General features: G+C 43.8%; 1 pseudogene; it reads left to right on the top strand.

The window, feature by feature from the left end:
* The first annotated feature begins 1003 nt into the window (after positions 1-1003).
* On the top strand, positions 1004-3955 carry LOC147250429 (uncharacterized; annotated as a pseudogene).
* The last annotated feature ends 17752 nt before the right edge of the window (positions 3956-21707 follow it).

Below are 21707 nucleotides of genomic sequence, written 5' to 3'. Positions count from 1 at the left end.
TGTGTGTGTGTATGGCCATGCAATGCGGGCTATATTAACATATCAGGGTAGACAATGGAGACATCATCATGCCTTTTCCACCTCCTTGTTCTCTCCTTTCCTCCCTACTCCTATTTCTCTCAGCTTTCACATCCTCCCCTTCTTACCACTCTTCTCTCTCTGTGTGCATGGTCAACCTACCCCTACTCTCTCAGCCATAGACCTGACTTATGGCTGTGCAATAACAATTTGCCAGACCTTGGCAGGCTGAGTGTACATTAGCATATAAATAGCAGATGCACTGAATGCCCATCACAGTCGACTAGTTTTAATTTTTGGTTTATAAGATTGGATGGGTTTTTAAATGCAGCACCATCAAACTTGCCAAGAGACAAATGAAGTCAGGGGAGCAGTTGTCCAAGGTGGCATCCTAACATCATTTTCTCAAGTATAGAAAGTCTTATTAAAGTACAAATCTGATTTAAGGAAGGAGTGGGTAAAGAAGACAAGGTAGAAGCTGAATAAGCGAAACACCTATGGAAACTTTGTTTGTTTCTGATCCAAATGATTTTCTCCGAACAGGCTTTCTCCCTGTTGTACAAGATGAGAAGTATGTGGACAACTAAACATACAGGTTCTGGTCATATAATTAGAATATCATAAAAAAAATTGATTTTTTTCAATAATTCCATTCAAAGGTCTGAGGTCTACTCTTGAAGGTAGAGACTACTGAAGGCCTGTACATGCAAGTTGGGACACCCTCTACAGGGCGTCATCAACCTGAGCCCTGGACAGGGCGGGGTCCCCCAGCTGTGGAAGACATCCTGCATCATACCAGTCCCCAAGAAGCCACATCCTGGGGAGCTGAACGACTTCAGGCCGGTCGCCCTGATGTCGCAAATGATGAAGACCACGGAACAGCTGCTGTTCCATCACCTGAGGCCACAGACCCACCACACTCTCAACCATCTGTAATTTGCCTACCGGGAGAAGGTGGGAGTAGAGGATGCCATCATCTTCTTGCATGGACAGCTTCTCCCCCATTGACCTGTCAGACTTAACTTCTGCAATTACTTCCTCCAAGTCAGCCACTTGTCTGCTGGATCCCATCCCGACAACACTACTTAAGGACGCCTTCCCCCTAGTCAACACTTCTATATTGAACCAAATTAATCTTTCCTTAGTCACAGGCTACGTGCCACAGGCCTTTAAGGTGGCTGTCATTGACCCTTTACTGAAAAAAACCTTCTCTTGACCCAGATGTGTTAGCCAACTATAGGCCTGTACCCAACCTCCCCAACATCTCCAAGATCCTTGAGAGGGTTGTCCTGGAGCAGCTTCAGGAACATCTGCACAACAACGAGCTCTGTGAAGCCTTCCAATCTGGATTCAGAGAACACCATAGCACTGAAACAGCACTGGTCAAAGTCTCTCATGATCTTCTTATAGCTTCAGACAGAGGTCTCGTCTCTTCACTTGTACTTTTGGACCTCAGTGCTGCATTTTACACCATCAACCACAGCATCCTGCTACAGAGACTAGACCATGAAATTGGGATTAAAGGACCTGCCCTAAAATGTTTTAAATCATACTTATCTGACAGGTTTCAGTTCGTTAATGTTAATAATGAGTATTTGGAGTATAGCAGAGTTACATATGGTGTACCACAGGGTTCAGTTTCAGGACCAATTCTCTTCATTCTTTACGTGCTCCCATTAGGTGACATAATCCGGAAGGACTCAGTCAACTTTCACTGTTATGTGGATGACACGCAACTCTACTTGTCGATGGAGCCAGATGACACAAGCCAGTTTACTCATCTGCAAGATTGCCTGAAAAACATTAAATGCTGGATGTCTTCTAACTTCTTACGACTAAATTCAGATAAAACTGAGGTCATCGTGTTTGTACCTAAACACCTCAGGGACACGCTCTCTAATCGGATTGCTACTCTAGATGGCACCACCCTGACCCTGAGTACAACTGCAAGGAACCTTGGAGTTATTTTTGACCAGGACCTTTCCTTCAGCTCCCACATAAAGCATGTGACTAGGACCGCCTTCTTCCATCGCCGCAGTATCGCTAAGATTAGGAATATCCTTTCCCAGAGTGATGCTGAGAAACTAGTGCATGCATTTATCACTTCTAGGCTGGACCACTGCAACTCTCTCCGGTCAGGATGTCCCAAAAACTCTCTAAAGAGTCTCCAGCTAGTCCAGAACGCTGCAGTGAGGGTTTTGACGAGAGAACACATCTCTCCCACTTTAGCTTCTCTCCACTGGCTTCCAGTAGGATGTAGAATTGACTTCAAAATCCTTCTGCTGACTTATAAGGCTCTCAATGATAAAGCCCCATCCCATCTGAAAGAACTAATGAGTCCCTACTGTCCTACCAGAGCACTCCGCTCCCAGAATGCAGGTCTGTTCGTGATTCCCAGTATCTCTAAAAACAGACTGGGAGGTAGAGCCTTCAGTGACCGGGCTCCTTTACTGTGGGACCAGATCTCTCCATGGCTCAGAGAGACAGACACTCTGACTACTTTTAAGTCTAGGCTTAAGACCTTCCTCTATGACTGAGCTTTCAGTTAGGGCTGGATCAGGTAGCTCTGAACCATTTATATCTATGCTGCTATTGGCTTAGACTGCTGGGGGACACATCTGGTTACACGGAGCCCTCTCCTCTCCTCTCCTCTCCTCTCTCCTCCCCGCACATTTTGGGACCATCATTACCGTTACTTGTTGCACTTTGTAGTTTGGCCTTGGTGTCTCGCAGTCTCTGTGTTTCCACAGATCCATCGGAGCTCCATCTCTCTGCACCAACCGCCGCATGCATCGCACCCTCCCCTTTTTTTTCCCTGCTGTTACACCGGCCTGTGCTCCCCTCCCATGAACCAGTCTGCCATCCCATTCCCCATCAAGCTGGCTTGCTCTCCCTGCCTCCCCTACCAGAAGCTAGCTTCCTTCTTCAACTCCATGTTTCCCACATTTTGTATTCTAAACTGTTTTCTTCTCTGTAACAACATCAACTGCACATCTGTCCATCCTGGGTGAGGGATCCCTCCTCTGTTGCTCACCCTGAGGTTTCTCAGATTTTTCCCTGTTAAAAGGGTTTTCTATGGAGTTTTTCCTCAGTCGATGTGAGGGTCTAAGGGCAGACGATGTTGTTATGATGCCATGTAAAGCCCTTTGAGGCAAACTGTTTGTGAAAAAGGGCTATACAAATAAAATTGCCTTGCCTTGCTCCACTGTTCTCTCTCCCACTTGGACGCAGGCAGTGGTGCTGTGAGGATTACATTTGTGGACTTCTCCAGCGCCTTTCACACCATCCAGCCTCAGCTCCTCAGGGACAAACTAACAAAGATGGGAGTGGCATCACACCTGATGGAATGGATTGCAGACTACCTCACGGCAGACCTCAGTATGTGCGACTGAGGGACTGCAGATCCGACACTGTGACCAGCAGCACAGGAGCACTGCAGGGAACTGTTCTCTCTCCAGTCCTGTTCACCCTGTACACGTCCAACTTTCAGTACAACTCTAAGCTCTGCCATGTACAGAATTTCGCGGACGACACAGCAATTCTGGAGGAGGAGTACAGGAAACTCATCCAGGACTTTGTCGCATGGTGCGACTCCAACCACCTGCTCCTAAACACCACCAAAACCAGGGTGATGGTGGTGGACTTGAGAACCACACCCCGAGCCTGTTATCATCAAAGGAGACTGTTTTTAGGTCATTCACACCTGGACAAACTGGTGAGGAAGTCTGGCTCTGTCGTTGGCACCAAGCTGGACAGCCTGACATCGGTGGCAGAGCAACGGACGCTGAACAGGCTCCTGTCCATCATAGACAACCAACATCATCCACTGCATGGCACCATCTCCAGTGAAAGACTGCTGTCACTATCCTGCTCCACAGACAGACTGAGGAAATCATTCCTCCCCCACACCATACAGCTCTTTAACACTTATCAGTAGGAGCCCTGTACTCATTACAAACTAACAACATGCACCTAAGAACCACATGCACTTATCATACACATCTCTATGAAGGTCTTTTAAGTGTGTACAAACTGCCCTTTGCATTACTGTATGCTACACACTGTCACTATGCACAACTTCAATGAATAGGAAGTTCATTGTTTTATCTGGACTTTTGATTATTTATATTTTGCTTTATATTGTACTCTATATCTTCATTTATTTTTAAACCTTGCATGCCTCTTTACCGATCTTTTATCTTCCCTTATGGGGCTGCTGTAAAGGCAAATTTCTCCTGCAAATCAATAAAGTATCTATCATCATCAAAAAGTGAAGCTTGTAAAATGTATACATTCATTCCACACGGACTGATATAGTTCAAGTGTTTATTTCTTTTAATTTTGCTGATTATGACTGACAGCTAATGAAAATCTCAAATTCAATATCTCAGAAAATTAGAATATTACTTACTTTATTAATTACTTACAATCCAAAAAAAGGATTTTTATAAATTTTTGCCCACTGAAAAGTATGAGCTTGTAGAGCACTCAATTCTTAGTTGGGGCTCCTTGTGCCTGAATTACTGCAGCAATGCAGCATGGCATGGAGTCAATCAGTCTGTGGCACTGCTCAGGTGGTATGAGACCCCAGGTTGCTCTGATAGTGGCCTTCAGCTCTTCTGCATTTTTGGGTCTGGCGTGTTGTATTTTCCTCTTCTCAATACCCCATAGATTTTTAGAACATTTTTTAGAACATTTTTGCTGGTCAGTTAAGAACAGGGATACCATGGTCCTTAAACCAGGTACTGGTAGCTTTGGCACTGTGTGCAGGTGCCAAGTCCTGTTGGAAAATTAAGTCTGCATCTCTGAAGTTAGTCAGCTGCAGGAGGCATGAGGTGCTCTAAAACTCCCTGGTAGACGGCTGTGTTGACCTTGGACCTCAGAAAACACAGTGGACCAACACCAGCAGATGACATGCACCCCAAACCATCACGGACTGTTGAAACTTTACACTGGACCTTAAGCAATGTGTATTCTGTGCCTCTCCTCTCTTCCTCCAGAGTCTGGTACATTGATTTCCAAAGGAAATGCAAAATTTACTTTCGTCAGAGAACATCACTTTGGACCACTCAGCAGCAGTCCAGTCCTTTTTGTCTTTAGCCCAGGCAAGATGTAATACTGTCTCTTGTTCAAGAGTGGCTTAACACAAAAAATGCAACAGATGAAACCTATGTCTTGCATACATCTGTTTGTGGTGGTTCTTGAAACCCTGACCCAGCTGCAGTCCACTCTTTGTGAATCTCCCCCACATTTTTGAATGGGTTTTGTTCCACAATCCTCTCCAGAGTGCGGTTTTTCCTATTGCTTGTACATTTTTTTCTACCAAATCTTTTTCTTCCATTCACCTCTCTATTAATGTGCTCAAACACTGAGCTCTGTAAACAGTTAGCCTCTTTAGCAATGACCTTTTGTGTCTTGCCCTCCTTGAGCAAGGTGTCAATGGTCATCTTTTTGAAAACACACAAGTCAGCAGTCTTTCCCATGATTGTGTAGCCTACAGAACTAGACTGAGAGATCATTTCAAGGCCTTTGCAGGTGTTTTCAGTTAATTAGCTGATTAGAGTGTGGCACCAGGTGTCTTCAAGATTGAACCTTTTCACAATATTCTAATTTTCTGAGATACTGAATTTCATTAGTTGTCAGTTATAATCATCAAAATTAAAAGTAATAAACAATTGAAATATATCAGTCTGTGTGGAATGAATGTTTTCATTATACAAGCTTCACTTTTTGAATGGAATAACTGAAATAAATCAACATTTTCATGATATTCTAATTTTCTGACCAGCACCTGTAATGTTGGAATATTGAAAAACCTGTTCAAATATTATCCATATATTATTTGTAGTGTACACTCTTTTTTACAAACCTGTCATATGGACATCACGGTAGTCAATGTATTTCCTCTTTTTAGTGATTTCTTACATATTCTTTATGCATCAAAAAGTTGCTTACTTCCAACAACTAATTTAATGTTCAAGATCAAGTGAAATGTGAAAAACACCCTGGATCCAGAAGTTTTGGCCAACTACAGACAATATGAAATCTTCCTTTTCTCTCAAAGATTCTGGAGAAATCAGTTGCTACACAACTCTGTGACTTTCTCCACAGCTACAGCCTATTAGAGGATTTCCAGTCAGGTTTCAGGGTTCAACATAGCACAGAAACAGCACTAGTCAAAGTTACCAATGACCTCCTACTAGCATCAAATGAGGGACTCGTCTCTGTGCTGGCCTTATTAGATCTCAGTGCAGCTTTTGTTACCATTGACCACCATATCCTTCTGCAGAGACTGGAACATGCCATTGGCATTGAAGGAACTGCACTAAATTGGTTTAGGTCATATTTACCAGGTCAATCTCAGTTTGCACTGACGAATGATAACCCCTCTGAAACCACTGTAGTCAGTTATGGTGTTCCACAAGGGTCTGCGCATGGACCAGTCATCTTCACTCTATACCTGCTTCCTCTAGGTCACATTATGAGTAAACACTTGATTAATTTTCACTGCTATGCAGACGATATGCAGCTGTACTTATCAATGCATCCATATGAAATAAATCAGCTGACTAAACTGGAGGCCTTTCAAAAGGACTTGTACTTGTACTTGAATGACCCACAATTTCCTTTTATCAAACTCTGCTTTTGTCACTTCCAGGCTGGATTACTGCAATCAGGATTGATTGACTGATTACTCCGATCAGGCTAGACTAGTAAATTCTTAAAAACTCTCCTAGCTGGCCCGCGTGTTGACAAGAACTGGGAGAAGAGACAATGTATTTCCTGCACTGGCTTCTCTGCATTGGCTCCCTGTCAAATTCAGAGTAGAATTCAAAATTTTCCTTCTAACATACAAAGTCCTCAACAATCAGGCTCCTTCATTTTTGACAGCGCTCATAGTCACTTATTACCCAGCTGGAACCCTTTGCTCCCAGGATGCAGGGTTACTTGTGGTCCCTGGAGTTTCTAAAAGTAGAATGGGAGCCAAAGCATTAGACTTTTAGGCTCCCCTCCAGTGGAACTGTCTCCTAGTTTCAATCTGGGATGCAGACACCATCTTTACCTTGAAGAGTAGACTTCAGACCTTCCTTTTTGATCGGGCTTATAATTAGGGCAGTAGTAATAAGACTGCGCTTTTGCGTGTGCATGTGAAAAACTTTGCGCGTGCACATGAATACGCATCCTCGTGTGCGTGCACCGCCGCGCCAACAAGGGGCATGTCCGTTTCCTTTCGGAGATCTCAAACAATGGGAGTCTGTAGCAGGACGTAAACACGCCCCGGACATGTCCCACTAGGCATATGGGATTCTGGACCAGTACTTAAATACGCCTGGAGTTTGCTGGCTGTATCATATGCGTTTCCGACCCAAGGCGTAGACCGGTGGACTCCAGCCCGTGTTTTTTCCGGCAAAATCATGGACACGACTCTGGTTGACAGTAATTTTTCCCCAATGCCTATTTGTTTTAATGTGTTTGTGTTTTTTCTGATATTTATGTGCACATAAACGTGTCCGTTTCCTCTTCAACAACAATATTATATGATATGATTAAAGGTGTTTGATGTAGATGTAATTAGGGTTATTGGGGTGTCTGACCAAATGCCCCGCACGTTGTGTGTGTGTGTGTGTGTGTGTGTGTGTGTGTGTGTGTGTGTGTGTGCGTGTGTGTTTGAGTTTAAGTCTAGATAAGTTTTTCCCCAATGCCTATTTTTTTTAATGCGTTTGTGTTTTAACACCCTGTTTTTTCTGTGCGTAGATGAGGGTAGACGTTTGTATTCGTCGGTGGCGACGTGTCAATGAGAGGATCTGCCCTGTGAGATTCTAGTGGGATCTGCCGATGTATATGTGGATAGTGATGCTTGCTACATGGGCCGTGAGACTTCAGACCACTTTATGGAGCACCTGAAAAGAGTTGTACTTTCCGCTGCTAAACAAATCAATCATGTCGCTGCAATAAAAGCCACTGATAGCTATTATCACAGCATACCGTTAGGACCCGGATTCTGGGCAAACTGTGTGGAACACCGCTTGATTTCAAACACATGGCAGCAAAAGTGAGGTGATTTTCGATGTGGGTGTTTTGTTGTTGTTTTTTTCCCTGTTATACTCAGAAGAGATAAATAAATATCAACCTTTTTAAACACTATGTCTTGTTTTCTGTGATGACATGCTTGTTAAAGGGGTCAGTGTGATAAAATCTGAAAATGTAATTAAACATGAGTATCTGTTTTAAGGGGTTCTGTAGGAACCCATTCTGGCTAAAATATTTGATTTTGTAAAATACTGTGTTAAAAGTAAACTCAAGCCCGGACAAGTCATGACATGCCTGCGGACAGCGTTTCCTCTACCTCGCCTTTTATCGATGTGTGATATTATTACATGTGTTTGATGTAGACGTAATTAGGGTTATTGGGGTGTCTGACCATATGCCCCGGTCAGGTGGCAGGGCTCCACCCATTTTTCATTTATTAGTATTGTTTAACTACAGTGGTTCAGGAGGTCAAACAGTTTGTGTAACCGGCCACGCAGTGAGTAAGCACAGAGGATCCTGATTTTCCTTATTGCTGGAAGAAATAATGGCTGATCGCAGCGGTAAGAAACTCCGTATATATTAGCCACGTTTACATGCAGACTTTTGCTTCGTTCCGATTGAAGAGTTTGGTTCAACTGTTTTCATGTGACGTGATCGACTCTGATCTGGTGTTTACATGTGCCACTTCATTTAATCGGAACGGCCCTTTTATGGCTGTGTGTGTTGTGCAGAGCAATGTTGGTTGATGCTGGCCTAGTTGAGTTTTTCGTGGACTTTTTTTAACAGTTCGGAATTTCTTGTTTTCCTGCCGTCTAAGCGTGCAATCATGTTTAGGTCTTTGAGAGTTTGTATTAAAAAATAAACTCTCCGCTGCAGACCAGTTCTGTGTGCACTGCTGCTTGGAAGCAGCCATTTTTATCAAGTGAGGAAACGTCACTGCGCATTTACGTCAAGACAGAGCATGCACAGAAAGAACACGGCTTCACAGCATTCAGTTTCACTGTTTACATGATAAGATTTTATATCTGATCGGTTTGGGAAAGGAATATTCTACCCCTGTGAAACCGAATGAAATTCCATTCGGTTTAGGCCTCTTTATTCAGAATGAGGTGTTTATATGCAACACTTTTATTCGGTTTGGGCTTCTAATCCAACACTGATTGGGATATTAGGCTCCATGTAAACCCTGCTATTGTCTTCACATTTTACAGTAACAAATTTACCGCTAATTAAGTCTAACCCTATGTTAATTAATCACTTATTTGTTCACAGACACCCCTACCGCACCTGAGCGCAAAAACAGGCTCAGTTTAAAGAGGAGACGATTGACCAGGGCGCAAAGTTGTGTAAAAGGGCTAAATCATCCTTTGTGTATGTAAACACTCACCACACAATTTAACACATTTAATTTTAAAAAATACAGACCCTGTGAGAAGAAGCCATGCACAGCTGAGAGAAAGGCAGTGAGCCCCAGGCATGATGGTATGTAATTGCATGCTTTTCAAACAGTTTTATTGACTCCCTAAGACCTAACAAGTTTTTCTTATTTTCAATTCATCTATCCTACACCAGGATTCCTACGTATCCAGCAGGCGGTCAATATGCTTGAAAGACTACCTATTTCTACACCTCACAACATTCAACTGCCCTTGACACCGGAGGGCGCGAGAGGGCCCTGGATCACGCAACTGTCACCCACAGTGGTGGCTCTGGTGGCGCTGGAAGACATTTGTCAGACCAGACGTACAGAAGATGATTTTAAAGATCTGGAGGAAATCTTTGCAACAGAGTTGCTGAACTTTTAAATGTAGGGCCTTACACCTCACAGTCACCACAATCTGAACAGGTAGTTTCGAGACCTGTACATGAACCTGAAGCCATTGCTTGTAGCAGCATTAACACATCACACATTTCAAGACAAACCGGCAATGTGCAGGGGTCTGTGAGGGAGATTAGCCAATTTAATGCTATAGAACTCCATCAAAAAGTTGATTTTAGGGATGTAGCTATTGACAACCCTGAATGTGTACCCACTTTTATTAGAGACAGGCTCTCTGGAGTGATTGACAGCGCATTCGAAAGGTCACAACCTGGAAGTGTTTTAAATGTTGTGTTGAGAGGACCGTCCCTGGCTCGCAACGTGCAATTTGTATTACAATCTGACGATGAATACAACCAGGATATGTTTATAGAGGCGGTTGCACAGGCTATTCAGAGTAATGATTCATCAATGACTGACGACAAGCTGGAGTTTATTGTTACAGTTGCGCAAAACCACTCAGGAGCAGGGCGTTTGAAATTGGGTAAAGTGTGCTATGATCAGAATCTATCTAAAAAGGCACACGCCCTCTTTAACCCAAACAACAATGTAGAAGATAACAGCCTTTGCTTTTCACTATGCCTTGCACACGCTGCTGATGCCGCAGCGTCTGAACAAGACAAAGTGGTGCTTGCCACACATCTACAAGCGTCGGCAGGTCTCGGTTGTTCACTGCCGTGAACGAGCGTCAAACACTTTAAAATGCAAGGACTGCAACCACATCTGCAAGTCAGAGGTATGTTACAAAGCACACAAAGAGCACGATAAAACTCATGGCCAGATCCCCTGCGACAGCTTAAAATATTGTCTGTGGGGTGTTTTACAAAGTTGGTAAAAAAAAAACACGCTTGTGTGCCTGCAAAATATGCCCACTGTAATGAATGTCTCATCAACGGCAGCTCAGGCCACATGTGCTATATACAGCCTATAGAAAAAAAAGACCTGGAGAGAAAATACATCTTTTATGATTTGGAAACCCGGTACCACGAGGGAAAACACGAAGCATGTTTTGTGTGTGCTGTGGACATGGATGGAAACAAATTCTGTTTCAACACTTTGCGCTGCATCGGGGCATTTGTTGATCATTACAGAAGGCTCAAGTTACACAGATTCACATTCATAGCCCACAATGGTTCAGGTTTTGACAACTACATTCTGCTGGAGCATTTTGTCCGGCGGGGGATTGTTCCATCCGTCACCATGCGTGGCAGCAGAGTGATCCATATGTACGATAAATCATAAGACCAGAGATGGATCGACTCTTTTTCTTTTCTACCAATGCATTTGGCAAAAAACCCCGACGTTCTAGGATTTAAAGATTTGGAAAAAGGACACGTTCCGCACCAGTTTAACACAAGAGCAAACGAATACTACAAGGGTAAATACCCAGAACCATCTTGCTACGGCTTTGATAAATTGAGCATCAGCGAGCAGAAAATGTTTATTGAGTGGTACAACATATCATGAAACATTTGACCTACAACCTGAAATGCGCAAATACTGCATTAATGATGTGGAGGTATTGAGAAAGGCCTGCACAATCTACCGCGACGCATTTTTAAACTGTACACAGATAGATGCATACAGTTGCACCACATTAGCGGGTAGCTGCATGGGGGTTTATAAAACACTATTCTTACCCCGCGACACAGTGGCTCTGACATACGATGGCGCATATGTGGCAAAAAATAAGACCTGCCCTTACACCTTCATAAAGTGGTTGGAGTATGTGATGCACGCTGAAAACATACGCATCCAACACACTCTTAACGCGGGCGAGCGGAAGATCGGGCCATACTTTGTTGATGGTTTCTGTGAGTCTAAAAAGACATGTTATGGATTTACTGGTTGTTTTTACCACGGCTGTGTCAAGTGTCATGTGGAGAGCGAGAAGAACCCAGTGTCCAAAATTGAACTCTTGAAAAATTGAACTGAACGGTGAACTCTTCCACCAGTTTTCTGAGCATGTGACAGCCCTGAGAATGCAGTATGGCTTGAGAGTGGTTGTGATGTGGGGCTGTGAGTGGAGTGCACTGTGTAGATCTGACCAGGCCGTAAGAGGTTTTCTATAATCGTACAGAAAACCCGAACGTCTAAACCCTAGAGATGCATTGTTTGGGGGCTGTACAAATGCAATGAAACTATACCACCAGTGTGTGGATGGTGAAAAAATTCACTCCTACAACTTCACCAGCCTTTACCCCACAGCGCAGTCTAAACAAACAATACCCTGTGGGCCATCCGCAAATTATTCACAGCAACTTTGATGACATTGAAAACTATTTTGGTCTCATTAAATGTGTTGTGCTGCCACCGCGGGGGCTCTACCACCCCGTCCTCCCATACAAGGCTCACGCCAAGCTCATGTTCCCGCTATGCCGTACCAGTCAGACAAGTGCAGACATAGTGACACAGAGCGTCAGTTGTCTGGGACGTGGGTCTCTTTTGAACTCCAAAAAACTCTTGAAAAGGGGTATCGTTTGTTGCACATTGATTAGGTCTGGCACTTTCCAAAGAAGGCAGACACGCTGTTTAAAGAATATGTCAAGACCTTCCTGAAATGCAAACAGGAAGCCTCAGGCTACCCCAAACTCGCCACAACACCTCAGGAACGTGAGAAATACATACATACATACATACTATTATGAAAAGGAGGGTATCAGACTTGACCCGGCCAAAATCTGTGTCACCAAAGCAGTCAGAAGCTGTAACAAACTCCTCCTCAACTTGCTTTGGGGCCGTTTTAGCATGCGTTGTAACATGGCCACATGTGAGCTGATCACAGAGCCTGAGAGGTTTACCCAACTCATGTTTAGTAATCATTACAAAGTGGACCAGTTTTGTTTTATCTCTGACGACGTTGCTATGGTGCAATGGTCACACGCTGATGGTGTGGGGGCTCGGGTGAAAGACGTGAATGTGTTCATAGGCGCCATGACCACCGCACATGCATGCCTCGAGCTCAAAAACCTGCTTGACAAGCTGCAGGAGCGCATGCTTGATTGTAACACAGACTCTGTGATCTTCGCATTTCCACCAGGGGAGTGGGTCCCCCCGACAGGTCCGTATCTGGTTGATTTAACAGATGAGTTAGAAGATGGGGATTTTATCACAGAGTTTGTGTCTGGAGGGCCCAAGTGTTACGCGTACCAAACACACCACGGCAAGACCGCTGTTAAATGCAAAGGTGTGACATTAAACTCTGTCAACTCCAAAACCGTCACCCCCCAATCCCTGAAGGGCTTGGTTCAATCATTCGCAGCCAGTAAAAACACAGACACCCACTTGACAGCTGTGTCGGATACGATCAAGTGCGATAAAAAGCGATTCCACCTTAAAAATGACACAGTAGTTAAAAGAGTTCAGGTAGTTTATGACAAACACCGGGTGTTTCCCGATTACACCACTCTGCCTTTCTTAGGATTCTGGTTTTGACCCCCGGTTAAAACACCCCTTTAGCATGGTGGTGAGCAGCCCATCCAATTGTGGAAGAACTTTTTTTGTTAAAGATATTATAGAAACTGCGCAGCAGATTATTTCACACCCTATGGACAACGTTGTTTACATTTATTCGTGTTGGCAGCCGCTGTATGACCAACTCTTAAAACTCAGAGAGATAAACTTTGTGAAGGGTTTACCGGACTCTCTGTGTGACGATTCTCTACTACTGCCTGAAAAAAATAATCTACTAATTATTGACGACTTGATGAATGATGCCAGTGGTAATATAGAAGTTCAAAATGTTTTTACAAAATATGTACATCATCGAAATTTTAGCTGCATAAATCTGGTGCAAAATCTGTTTATCCAAGGCAAAGCCAGCAAGACCATAAGCCTAAACACCAACTATCTGGTCCTTTTCAAAAACCCCAGGGACCGTTATCAAACCTCATTATTAGAGAGACAGATGTTTCCAGGAAACAGCAAATATTTTTTAGAGTCGTTCAATGACACAACCTCCGCCGCTTACAGGTACCTATTCATAGATTATAAAGCAAAGACACCTGATCATTTGAGACTCAGAAGCAATCTTTTGGCTGAGAAGACGGTCGTCTACGTGCCTAAAAAAGATTAGAAAAAAAAAGTCATGAGTTTTTCACGTGTTCAAAGAAACCTCCCACTGCTCAAACTGCTATATAAGTCACTGCCAAATATGAAAAGGGTCATTATAGCAAATTCGGGGTCCGATCTCATCATTTCTCTGTGTGAAATAGCGCTTAACGTGCTAAATGGGACCATACCTCTAAACACTAGGCAATACAGACAGCTTAAGAAGAAAAAAAACAGATCAGACTCATTGCAGACAAAAAAGTCAAACTCGTTAAAAAGAGAAAATCTGTAAACCAGTCTGGAGGTTTTTTACTGCCGCTGTTAGGTGCTGCAATCCCTTTCATTGTTGACCTCGTCCGGAGAAAGTAGAGGGAGCCATGGAATATGCGGATAAAATCTGTTTCCCCAACGTCAGCTGGATTCGTTGAAGCAGCAGAATACCAGCTCAATTAGAGTTGATGTGCAATCGAGCTGGACAAAGCCATGGCAGAGGTTCTGGATCAGCCAAGTGTGAATTTGCATGAAAAAGCCCCAAAATATGCATGTATCTTACAGAGATATCTGTCACTTGTGAGACAAGGTGAGCAGGAAAAGAATGTGTTGACTATGTCGCTCCCTATTTCCCAAAACCCTGTTCAGGCCATTGCTCATGCTGAAGAGGGCGCTGTTGCCACACCTGCTGCACACACACCAGACGCTAGCGAGCGCGTAGTCTCAGATTTAATTAAACACATGCCTAAGAGGAGTCTGAGAAACGCAGAGCACATTTTGGCATTACTGACTAGAGCTCCAGACACTGTCGTGGTCAGACCAAGGGGAAATTACTCTCAATAATAAAATAATTAAAGGCTCACACGTGTATGATTTGATCAAGAATGTCACAGCTACCCACAACGTGAGCGACTCGTCAAGACCGCGGGGGTGGATGACTTTTCTAAAAACTTTGGCTGATTTAAATGTGCCGCTTTCGGCGATACCAAACACTCATGTCCGCAGAGCTATCGGTGACAAAACACATGGACGATGTCAGCTTTACCTATTCAACACCTATTGTTAGAAGAGGCAGCAAGAGAACAATGTTGGGTGACGAGTTGTGGGAGACCTATTGATGTGGAAGAGCTAATGGAATTGATGTCTGCATTATTCTTTTTTTTTTCATTTTATTGTCGTTGTCAATACATGCATTATACCGGCTTATTTTATTTTTAAAAGCTTTTTGGTCGATGTAAATCCATGATTTTTTTCACTTATCACACGTTTTGCCTTGTGTGTTTTTACTATAAATAAATGCTGGTGCATATGTTATGATGTTTTCTCTGAGAATAAAATACGCTTGAGAGCATACTGATTTCTTGTGTTTTTTTTTTTTTAATTTTCCATACTGCTCACATGTAAAATCATGGCCATGGCACACGGGAGCTCATCACACACCAGTACACTTAAAAATACCCACCAGTACACCTAAAAATCACTGGTCTCTCTTCAGTATTTTTTTAACAACTCTGGTCAGCTCGGCGGTGTTCATGGTTCTCAGTAGTAGTCCAGCAGCATCTGTCTGCTGTTTGATATCTCAATGACTGAGTCAAACACCGAATAACGAATGAGGTTAACATTTCTGGCTTGGGGATTTCTGAATCGCGCCTCCAATCTCAGATTTCCAGACTTGATCAGAGAAACGTTTCCGCCATGACCCTTGTCAGGTTCCAGGTTGAAACAAAACAGGATGCAGCCAGAACCAATTTCTGTTCTGTTTATGGCTAGTGATCTGTCTTTGAAAGAGTTGAAAGTACTCTCTTACATATTGACCATTTGGGAAATGTGGCTGAAACGGCTTGGCTGGATAGGGTGCACCATCAACATACAGGCTGATGAACTCAGTGTTGCAATGCTGAAAATCAAACGGGTTTCTGAAATATGACCCTATGTAGGCCTCGTTATCAACAAAGCATACAATTACAAATTTCGGGACCTGCCCGTTGTAAAGGTATTCCTGATTGCACACCCTAGTGCCCTGGGGGATGAAGAATGTCTTTAAGGCAACTCTGTTGATTGTGTATTTTGCATTTGTTTGTTGGAGGGCTCTGCTGTGAGCTAGTCTGACAGCGGGAGAGATGGAGAATTTTTTCACAAATATGCTGGCTGACACGATATTGGCTTTATACAACACATTTTGTGGAGTCATCAGACAAAACTGGTCTGTAGAGTGTAAAAACTTTAATGAAATTTCGACTCCATTGAGCATACGTTTTTCTTGGAAAAACAAATCAGCATGTATCTGCTGTGTATCTTATACGCTCCTCTGTGGGTGAGTCTGGGATTAGTGCCAGTTCTAGACGTGTCGTTTATGTGATTATGGCCATCTTTACGAAACAGCGCATTGCGAAATTGTGTGTTCAGGATGTCCGTGTTATCATTGATTAAACATTCAATTATACCCCTGTATGGGTATGTGTTGGAGCTCTGTGTGATTAACCTATCCCTATTTTAACATCAACTTGAGAAAACAACGTGCATCCGGGGTAGTTAATAAACCCCACGTCAGCCTGACCGCACCAGAGCCGTCCCATCCGGGTTTTGTATACACACTCGTGTGTAGATATATGAGTCGTTCAAATCCAGGTAATCCTTGCCGCATGCTGAAATATAGAACTCCAGGGGGCCATTCATTGTGAGAGCTGAGACTGGTGCTACCTCCACATATGTAGATTTCTCAATAGACGTCTACGTATATGGGACTGTGAACAGGTCGAGCTTGGTTTTCACACTCTCTCCTGACTGGGTGTGAATCAGCAACATTTTGTTAAAATATGTCTCTTATCACCGGTCTGCCGCGAGCTAATGATGTTCTTCTCCTCTTGGGTGCTGCCTTCTTTCTGGAACGACAATGTGTTTTGGCAGGTGTTTTATTTCTTTTCCTCTTTTTAGGGGCGATGACACTGGGGGGTCTTTCTCTCGGTCTGGCGCTGCGTACAATAAACCTATTTCCTTCCTGATGCCCTGGCATGACACTTCTCGCTATGCTTGAAACCACATCTCCCATAATGCCGGTGGCTGCTGTCTTTAAATGAGGTTTTGCTGTATTTAAACTTCTTCGCAGCAGTGGCAGGGCCATCCTGAATAAACTGCAAAACATCCTCCCAAGGCCATTACCATATTGGGTGCTCGTCCCTATGAAACCCGGCATAGCCCCACCTGCCTGGTTCATGTAATATGTCATATATTGCCCATCGTCGCTCACGTGAGGGGCATACGTGGCTGCAATCTTTTTTAAAAATTGTTCTTCACAGGTCTAAAGTGTAATTTCACAATCGCCTTCCCGTACATAAATGATATGTGCTCATTTTGATCGTTTTTGAAAGATATCTCCACGTCATCTATAATAGATTTGTAGAGGGATGTGTAGTGCTGCTTGTCAAACGTCAATGTGGGTATGTGTCGGGGCTCGTCAGACACATTCATACACCTCAAGAGCAGGACATGGCTGTCACCGACCAGCTGGTAATCCACGATATTGCTATAAATAAAAATATTGTATCGCCCCCCCATGGATGTCTGCGGGGAAGGGAGCTATATGTTTCATAGGAATAATTGGCGAATTAATCTCAAACACCTCACCCGGGGTAAAACCCAGTATTTCAGCTAGTCGCTCACGCAGCGTGACGGTGGTCATTTGAGTAGCATCTTACATTTTGTTAGTAGACGGTTCAAACCACCCGATGTAAACCCTATTGCTGATGTTGTTGTACACAAAGTGTATGACCCTTTATGTGGTGTGGGTGGTGAGCTTTGCGTTAACCTCTTTTAAAATTCTAGGGACTGAATCATAATGTCCAACTGTTAGAAAAATGTCTTGATTCCACAGTCTTTGTCACGTGATCAGTCGTCGTCACCGTGATGACGGTGTCGGAGGTGGGAAAACAAGCCCAAATCCTGGGGTATTGTACTTCAATAATACCCACCTCGTATGGCTCATTTGAAACAATAGTTCTGGCCAGTTTTGTCCTGTAGTTCCATATCTTGTTATGAGGATAAACGTGTGCTGATGCATTACTAGGCAGCGTGATGTAGAACCCGCTCTTTTTATCCATCTCATGGCGCGCCAGAATGCAGAGTGGTTAACACTGTGATGTGGCTCTGACATTTATGACACATCAACGATATCACGGGCGTCAACCCAGCTATTAAATTTCTCAGGCCACCCCAACCACTTTACCAGAACCATGTTTTTGCCCGCCTCTTTTTTCTGGGACAGTATTTTCTCAATTTTAAAGCATTTGTTTTTATCCACTATCACATGCTGCAGCTCCTGAGCATAAAATGTTCCTCTAACCGGCTCTCCCGCCATGTCTGTTAATCTGTATATCTGTATAATCTGTATCTGGCCACACGCTCTGTCACGGTAAAGTGTTCATCTGTAAAAGTCTGTTCATAACCCTTTCTAAACACGCCTCGCAGCTTTTATATTTGCACTGTGTCCCCCACTTTACATTTAAAAGGTGTGACTTTGGAATTTGGTCTTGTTTTGTACAAGTTGTGAAAGACTATGGCCTCATTTTCACTGTTCACATCACAAGGAGCCATTTTAATTGATCTGTGAAAAGACGCATTGACCAGCTCCTGGATCGTGTCCACATATCTCCTTGAATTAACAGATGTTAAATACCTCTGTGTCTTCAAGGTTCTGTTAAAACGCTCCACAACACTAGCCTTGGCCTCGTTCAGGGTGGAAAAATGTACGATGTTATGTGTCTTCATCAGCCTCTGAAAGTGTTTATTATAAAACTCTGTTACGGCATCTGTCTGGAGTTTTACAGTGACGCGTCCACTGCTCAAAATGTCCGCAAACGCCTTTGTCACACTTGACCCGCTTTTAGATCTTAGACATCGGACCCACGCATATTTACTGAACACCTCTACACACGTCAGCAAATATCTCACATCGTTATTGTCTTCAGAATACTCGCCCATATCAACCAGATCAGCCTGAAATTGCTTGTCAGTACCGCTGGCCAGTACTCTATTATGGCGAAAGTGTTTAAAAGCCCTGGCGTGGAGTGTGTAGGCATCCTGGCACACTAAAAAAGTTTTAACTGTGTCCAAGTCTGGTGTAGCAGCCCCTGTCTGGCTAACTGCCTTACGCAGACTGTTTATACTCCCAAGACCCCCTGGGTGCGAGGGGTTGTAATAAATATTATGCAGTATGGTGTTCATGGTCAAGACAAACCGCAAATGATCATGTGTTGGTTAAATTGGTTTAATTTATTTTAAAATTCCGACACACACACACACACACACACATAGATACAATCTATAAAAACTAAAACTTTTTTTTAAAAAGAGTGAAAGCTGGTTACAGCTGCAGATCAGAACAATTTTCGAGCAGCTGGTGGTTTGGGCTCCCATGTGTTTGAGATTTTCACCCACTCGTCGTATATCAACCAGAAGTTTTCATGCTTGCTCACAGCATCACTCTGCTTGTCGAGTATGGCCGCAAAGTTGTCAACCTCTAACAGTTCAGCCATTATAGATTCCACTACTCCGGCGATTTTCACAGGGTCGCAAAGCATGCGTTTCAGAAACAGGTAACTCCTGATTGTCACCAAGAACTTGTCGTTCACAACATGTTCATGATGGCGTCGTATTTTGCTTGAAGAAAATATGCTGGGACTTGTTCAAGACAGCTGTGTTGACGCTGGCTCGGGTGGTTGACAAGACACCCATGTTGTGCCAACTCAACCAGACCAAGAGATTAATTCAGAGATGTGACAATCAGTCCAGCTGAAGAAAGGCTTTCGGCCTGTGAGGCCTAACACCCCCTTTACAAAGCCTGAATTCAAGTGACAACATGTTCTCAGACAAAGAATCGTAAAGTGGGGGTTATCACACTGACCACTGGCCCCCCTCTGAGAACTCTGGTCACTGACCAGATCCAACAACCTGTCAAATGCTATTGGCTGAGAGCCGGTACCATCCCACAAGAAGTGACATCATCGGCCTCCAGATACAAAAGTTCAGCGCGAAGGAGACTCTCTTGGTGATATCCTCTCTCGGTGATTTTTGCTTCTCGGTGGTCTTATTCTCTCGGTGGTTGTCTTCCCTTGGGTGGTTCGCAAGTCTTCAAGAAGATCCCACCCTCCGGTTCTCCACCTTGGACCTCGGGTACAGTGTAGCGACGACAGAGTGCCAGAGGGACAACTCTCTCCCTCCTGTTCACTCGTCCAGAGAAGCCACCGTTGAGCCACGCAACCCGCGTGAACTGGTACCAGGTGAAAGAAAACCCATCCCAGCTTCTTCATCCTTCCCACCAGTAACTCCAGCAGACCCTGCAGGCTGCCCTGCCACCACTCTACTGCCTTCCGAGTCGAGCTGAACCGCGCTCCGGAACACGGAAACTGAATCCCTTACCGCTCCGCCGGGTCAAGTAAGGATTCCCTTTACTAGGCATTTTCTGGGCAGAGAAATAGCTTAGTGTGTTGTATAATGACTGTTTAGTAGATAAACTCTGTTTAAGACTGATAACTGTTACAAGTTCGGTCGTATTATAGTTTCCCTGAACTCATCAGGGTGGTGCCCCGTATAATTAATATTAATTCGTAATTTATTTATTAATTGATAATTATATTCATAATTATCAATTATTACTATTTTTGACCAATTCACTCTTCAGCGCACAACACCCATAACACTCATCTTTCCACACCTTATTCACAGTTCTGGTGAGCAGGTGGTAGATGGCCAATTTCACATGCTGCACGAGACGGGGTCCCTGGTCTTGAGGCATAAATGTCTCTACACTGTCCACATACACACCACCGTGAGTGGAAGCGTTTGCCAGGGGTGGGTTCAGCCGTATGGATGAAGAATCCTGGTGGGGGTTGTTGTTGTTGTTGGATGGCGTGAGCAGCGTAGGCGTGAGTTCTGGTGAATACAGTCCAGGGACGAGGTGGGTTTTGAGTTGTGTCTGGGTGTCTGTAAATAAAAGAAATTAGAGGGAATTAACACATGAATCAAACACATACACAATGTCTACAAAAACCCTGCCTTGAACACCTACCACACACCTACACAATATAGGATCTCATCAATGCTTCCTTGGAGGGGTGCAGAAATCCGTCACATGCGTTATCATCAGTCTGATTTGATACATCATCAAAAATAAGGCTCTTGCTAACTCCTGCAAAAGCTGTGGCCACTGGGTCCTTCTCAATGACTTCTTGTAAGGCATTAAACACCTCACACAAAGCTGATCTGTCGCACCACTGTACAAAAAAAGTCTTCAAATTCTTTTGGGCCTTTTTTTGTTCTATTGAGACATGTTGTCAGGTACAACACAGCACCATCGTGACAAGCTCTATATGATTTGGGTCTTGATGAGCTGTGCCATTGGGACATGTACAGCTCGGTGTAGCCCGTTATAGGGCTACTGTGAAACTTTGCGCGCAATATATCATAAAAATGAGACCACTCACAAATAGACATGCCATGTGCGACTCCGTATGAGTCCACGCAAGCATCGCCCACGCTCAGATAAACTTTACAGTCTTCATATTTAACTTTATACACATACCGAAAAACTCCTTCTACAGCCTCCTCATACTTTAGCGCAGCACTCTCATCTACCCGTTTCTTTTTTTTTGCATTTTGGCTCGTCCGGTTCTACACAATGCTCTGACATATCATTGGGATGTGTAGCCATTTCTATTGAGTGTGCTTTATCCGATGGGATGATCCGATCGTGATGCCGGGATCTGGAGTCGGTGGAGTGGTGCTGCGCCGTCTGTTTCTTATA

Source organism: Aulostomus chinensis, chromosome 13 (genome assembly GCF_037954235.1).
Source record: "Aulostomus chinensis isolate RoL2024-O1b breed Wild chromosome 13, RoL_Achi_v1.0, whole genome shotgun sequence".
Classification (NCBI taxonomy): domain Eukaryota; kingdom Metazoa; phylum Chordata; class Actinopteri; order Syngnathiformes; family Aulostomidae; genus Aulostomus; species Aulostomus chinensis.
This window is presented reverse-complemented; position numbering and strand designations above follow the sequence as displayed.